Source organism: Macadamia integrifolia, chromosome 10, assembly GCF_013358625.1.
Source record: "Macadamia integrifolia cultivar HAES 741 chromosome 10, SCU_Mint_v3, whole genome shotgun sequence".
NCBI lineage: Eukaryota > Viridiplantae > Streptophyta > Magnoliopsida > Proteales > Proteaceae > Macadamia > Macadamia integrifolia.
The window spans coordinates 18,787,956-18,793,649 of record NC_056566.1 but is presented as its reverse complement, the minus strand read 5'-3'; the positions used below and the strand labels follow the sequence as shown (position 1 = coordinate 18,793,649).

Below are 5,694 nucleotides of genomic sequence, written 5' to 3'. Positions count from 1 at the left end.
TCCATAAGGAACCCGCCTTAACCCTCTCTGGTTCGGGTCCTGCATGGTTAAACTGGGTCAACCGTGTAATCAAACCGGGTTTAAGAAGTAGGGTATTACATTTACCCCCCTCTTTCTAAAAATTTTGTCCTTGAAATTGGCGTACCTGGTTGTTCAATTGTATCTGCAACAGACAATGTATAAGCAACAAATTTAGCATGCCTATATTTTTGTGGTTGTCTAATATTCCTTCTTGGTCTATCCTTGGCAATGTTGTACTGCTCTTCTTCTTGATTCTCTTGAGCATCATCTCCTTCAGTAAAAGTAGGCAGTTGGACTAAAGTAGATTGTGCTTTGTTTGAAGATGAACCACCAATTTCAAACTCCACATTCTCTCTAGATTTTTCTTGACCTTCATCACAATGAATAGGAGCTTCTTTCCTAAGATGCAACATAACAGATTCATCAAAAGTAACATCTCTGCTAATAAGAAATTTTGGAGACTTTGGATCAGGACACCACAACCTGTATCCTTTCACTCCATATCCATACCCAAGAAAAATGCATTTCTTAGCCCTAGGTTCCAACTTCCCTTCGTTTACATGTGCATAAGCAGGACATCCAAATACTTTTAAATTTGAGTAGTCTGCAGGTTTACTTGACCAAACTTCTTTTGGAGTCTTGCACTCAATAGCATCAATTCACCAACAAGGTTGCTGTGTTAACTGCATCTGCCCAGAACTCCTTGCCCAATCCTGTATTTGATAACATACACCTTGTCTTTTCTAACAAGGTTTTATTCATACGCTCTGCCACTCCATTCTGCTGGGGTATTTTAACAATTGTATGGTGTCTTGCAATACCTTCATTTTTGCAGAACTCATTAAAGTCACCTTCACAAAACTCTAGGCCATTATCGGTTCTCAACCTTTTAATTTGTTTCCCGGTCTGCTTCTCAAGAAAATTCTTCCACTGTTTGAAAGTGACAAATACTTCATTTTTATGCTTGAAGAAATAGACCCAAACCTTCTTAGAGAAATCATCAATGAAAGTAAGCAAGTATCTTGCACCAACCCCCTTTGAAGCAACCTTGGAGGGCCCTCATAGGACTGAATGAATGTACTCTAAAGTTCCCTTGGTCTTGTGAATAGCAGTACTGAAACTAATTCTTTTCTGCTTCCCAAACACATAATGCTCACAGAACTCCATTGCTCCTGTACTCTGACCACACAACAAGCCTCTTTTACTTAATTATGCCATCCCTCTTTCACTCATATAGCCTAACCTCATGTGCCATAAATTTGTGACATCTGATTCAGACATAGATGATGAAATTGCTGCAACAGACCCAGTGACTGTAGTACCCTATAACACATACAAATTGCCAACCTTGATTCATTTCATCAATAAGAGAACACCCTTGCTGATCTTCATGACTCCACCTTCAGCTGTATACTTGCACCCATTTGAATCAAGAGTGCCTAATCTAATGAGATTCTTCTTCAAATCAGGGACATACCTGACATTAGACAAGGTTCTGATAATGGCATCATACATCTTGATATTGATCGTTTCCATTCCAGTAGTCTTACAAAAAGCATTATTTTCCATCAACACAACTCCACCTCGAACTGATTCGTATGTGGAGAACCATTCACGATTGGGACACATATGGTAGGAACAATCAGAGTCAAGAATCAATTCATCCTGTGATCTAATTTTATCATCAGTCACCAAAAGCATATCAGACTCAGTCTCATCTTCAGCAATACTAGCTTTTGCAGAATCATATCTTTTCTGTTGATTTTGAGCACCACCACCTGCCTTCTGCTTATTTAAAAACTTATAGCATTCAGATTTAATATGCCCATTTTTCTTACAGTAATTGCAGGTTAAATTCTTGTGCTTAGATTTTGATCTAGCCTTCTTTTTGTCACCATCTGAACCCCTTTCATTCGTTCTCTCTCTAGCTACCAAACCAACATCATCAGATTTATTGGTAGATATCAACTCATCATCAATCTTTTGTTTACTTTGCAGATTCGTTTTGACATCCTCAATGGAGATTGTCTCTCTACCATAAATCATGGTATCCCTAAAATGCTTATAAGATGGAGGCAGAGAACATAACAATAATAGGGCCAAATCTTCATCGTCTATTTTAACATCTATCATTTTCAAATCAGTAACAATAGAATTGAACTCAGATATGTGGGATTTAATAGAAGTATCTTCACCCATATGAAGGGTTTACAGTTGTTGCTTCAATCTCAATCTATTGGTGAGGGATTTGGTGAGGTAGAGGTTCTCTAACTTCACCCATAACTCTGTAGCCGTTTTCTCTAAGAGAACTTCTTGTAGATCATCATTCGAAAGACACAACTGAATAGCTGAAAGGGCTTTATCATCTAAATCGTTCCAATCATCATCGGACATAGTTGCAGGTTTCTTCACCTTCCCAAATAGGGTTTTCTTCAAACCCTGCTGCGTGAGAACAACCATCATTCGAACCTGCCATAAACTAAAACTGATGTTGTCGTCGAACCTATAAATATCGTATTTCGTTGACACCATGGATCGAAGTAACCCAGAGTTCTGATACCAGTTTGTAAGATCAAACACCAAGAAACATGAATAATAAAGAGACAATCGATCCGTATGACACAGAGATTTAATAAGGTTCACACACCAGGGTGGTGTGCTACGTCCTTGGGCGAAGAAGAAGACGATTCACTATGCAGAAGAGAAATTACACCCTAGCAACGGCCAGGAAAAATTCGCCTTGAAACCCTAACTCGAAAAACCCCAAAATACAATGACTTTCTCAACAAGCAACAATACATTATATATACTCCAAATCGTGGGTCGACCTATCGGGTCGCGGTCGATCCGGTCGAACCATACTCGCACCCCCATACGAGATCAATGATGGGCTCCGAGCTTGGGCCTATCGGCCCAACCCCTCTACTTCCATCACAAATCTTAGAAAATTCCCCATTCGGGTCACCACCAAAATATGTCGAATCGGGTCAATCTTCAAAACGGGTCAAGAATTCGAGACAAACTTAACACACCGTCGATGTGGGACTATCTCAATATTCCCCCTTACGTGCAGGCCTCTTATAGTTCTATCTTTATGGGTTGAACAAAGAACCCGTCATCGACAGAAGCCCAACGTACCCGCTTTGATACCATGTGAAGTAGGGGTGTCAATTCCTAAACCGAATCGGTAAAACCGGCCGGACCGAACCGATAACAACATGGACCGAATCGAACCGAAGACTTATTGGTTCGGTTTCGAGTATTGCAACCCCAAAACCAAACCGAACCACACCGAAAACCGGATGAATCCGAAACCAAACCAAAATCGGCTCAAAACCCGGACCGAAACCAAAACGGTAAGAAACCGAAACACTCCAAAATTCATTAAAAAAAATCAAAATTTGCATAGTTTTGTATACATTTGTATGGAAATTCGAATCTAAACTAGACTAAAAACCAAAACCAACCCGGTTACAAATCGATTTAAGAAACTGAAACCAAACCGCACCGAAACCGAAACCAAACCGAAACCAGAATTTCCTTATTAGTTCGGTTTCAGTTTCAACTTTCCCACACCGAAATCGACTCAATCCGGACCGAAACCGAGCCGGACCGACCGATTGACACCCCTAATGTGAAGACTTCCATCTTAAAACCAATTGGTTTTAAAATGAAAGCTTTAACACACCAAAAAAAAACCCTTGTAATGAATTCCATTTATATGGATCAGACCGTGCGAAGACCTGATCCACACTCGGATAGAGAGCGGATCATTCCTTCCTATAGATGACACCATAACAGAGAGAGAGAGAGAGAGAGAGAGAGAGAGAGTCTAATTCCACTACTCAAACCAGATCAGATACATGCATTTATCCGATGCATATCAGCCACTAAACAGAGAATTATCGTAGTACATAGAAGAAGAATTTATTACATAGAGACATTGGAAGAAACCTGCAAAAGGGTCGTTCTTGTTTCTTTTTGGATCTGAACTCTATTGTAGAACTCCTTCAGGTTTCTGGTATTTCCTTCCCTGCAAAGGGGATTAGGGAGGAAAAAGAGAGGGTGAGTGAGGGCGGGGTAGCGGAAATGGGATTGCAGATGAGAAGAGGTGCTGTTTCGGGGCAGAGTGAGTTCGAAATTAAGGTATCGATCATTGATGACCTCCTAATTGATTACTACTCCAAACATGACGAGGGGGTGGTCCAGGAGGATGCGGCTTCGTGAATTGATGATGTAGCCTATTGTGCATTGGGGGGCTATGCTGTACCGACCTACGCAACCATCTACCAGCTGGGTTCCTCTTCCCTTCATAGTAAGTGAAACGATTGGAAGGAACTTCAACTGAATCAAGCTTGGGGATGACACTGTTGGATGAGTCGAAACCTGTAACATAGACAACCACGTGTCGATGATGATCACTAATATTATCTATTAATAATACCAAAATCATCATCAGAATCACATACGAACGTGGCCGTCCTTCCATTGCAGCTAAGTAATTAACCTAGCTTTGTTCTCTTTTCTGTCTATTCTATATATATATATATATATATAGAGAGAGAGACAGAGAGAGAGAGAGAGAGAGAGAGAGAGAGAAAGAAGAAGAAGAAGATGATTCCGCGGCCTGACACCGTTCTAGTCAAGATGGAGTCTATATTAGCTGTAGTGGACCCGATCGATTCAAATAAGGCGGTGTGAAAGTCAGCCTTATTAGCTGTAGAGGACTGTCAAGGATAAGATTTGTTTGGTGACATATTTGGAGCGAGGGAGTGTGTGGAATCTGGATGTGATTACCTTACCCCATCTTTGTTGAACATCTGGCCTCTGGCAATAAATCTATCTTCTGTAGAACAGGATTGGAACTGAGTTTGCAAGCCTTAAAAGTGGGCCTAACCCAATTACGTGGTTTTGGGCTTTTGCCTCCTCACTGAATGCCAAGCGCGGACGCTTTTGATCCCTATCTATTGTTTTGAAGTGGTAATCTCCCCTACTTTCATTTACAATGATCGACCTCCTGTTAGTTATCTAATTTTTATTTTTTTTGGTAAGAGTTAGTTATCCAATTTTATTACTAGTAAATATATACCATCTTATCTCCTAATTTTGAGTCTGCTACTCTGCTTGAGAATTGAGGCATTTGCTCTCCAATTGTTTAGCATGTATAACTGGGTGGACTGGGCTGGGCCAAGCGAGCATTTAAATGGGCCTAACTAGAATTGAGCTTCTTGGAGTAGGGCACTGTGTTAGCCGGTTTGGGTTTAACCTGAGTTTCAGAATAAGTTGGGAGTTTTGGAAAATGTCATGTAGTCCGACCAAAACTTTCGTCACAGACCGGGCACTATGAATATGTTAATGGTTCTGCTCTTAGGCTATGTTTGGATGCAAAGAAAATAATTGAGAGAGATGAAGGAGAATAACATTATTTTTTTTTCAACATTAAATTAAGGGTGTCAAAACTGAATCAAAATCGTTTACTGAAAATGAATCAAGCTATTTATACTAAAATCATGAAACCATTTGACAAATGACTCGATTTTGATTTTAAAATTGTGACTGTTTAGTCATACGGTTTAAACCAAACTGAACCATTTAAACCCATAGTAAACTGGTTAGTAAGTTAATTTATTAAAAATTAAAATGAATGAATCCCATCCTACAAAGGGGGAAAAA

At 40.0% G+C, this 5,694-nt stretch overlaps 1 long non-coding RNA gene across 1 annotated transcript in view; it reads right to left on the bottom strand.

The window, feature by feature from the left end:
* Positions 1-4,630, bottom strand: part of LOC122092089 — a 4,831-nt gene extending 201 nt beyond the window's left edge. The window contains exon 1 of the long non-coding RNA XR_006144095.1: positions 3,976-4,630. This is a non-coding gene — a long non-coding RNA (uncharacterized LOC122092089). The remainder of the gene's footprint in view (positions 1-3,975) is intronic.
* Between the last annotated feature and the right edge of the window lie 1,064 nt (positions 4,631-5,694).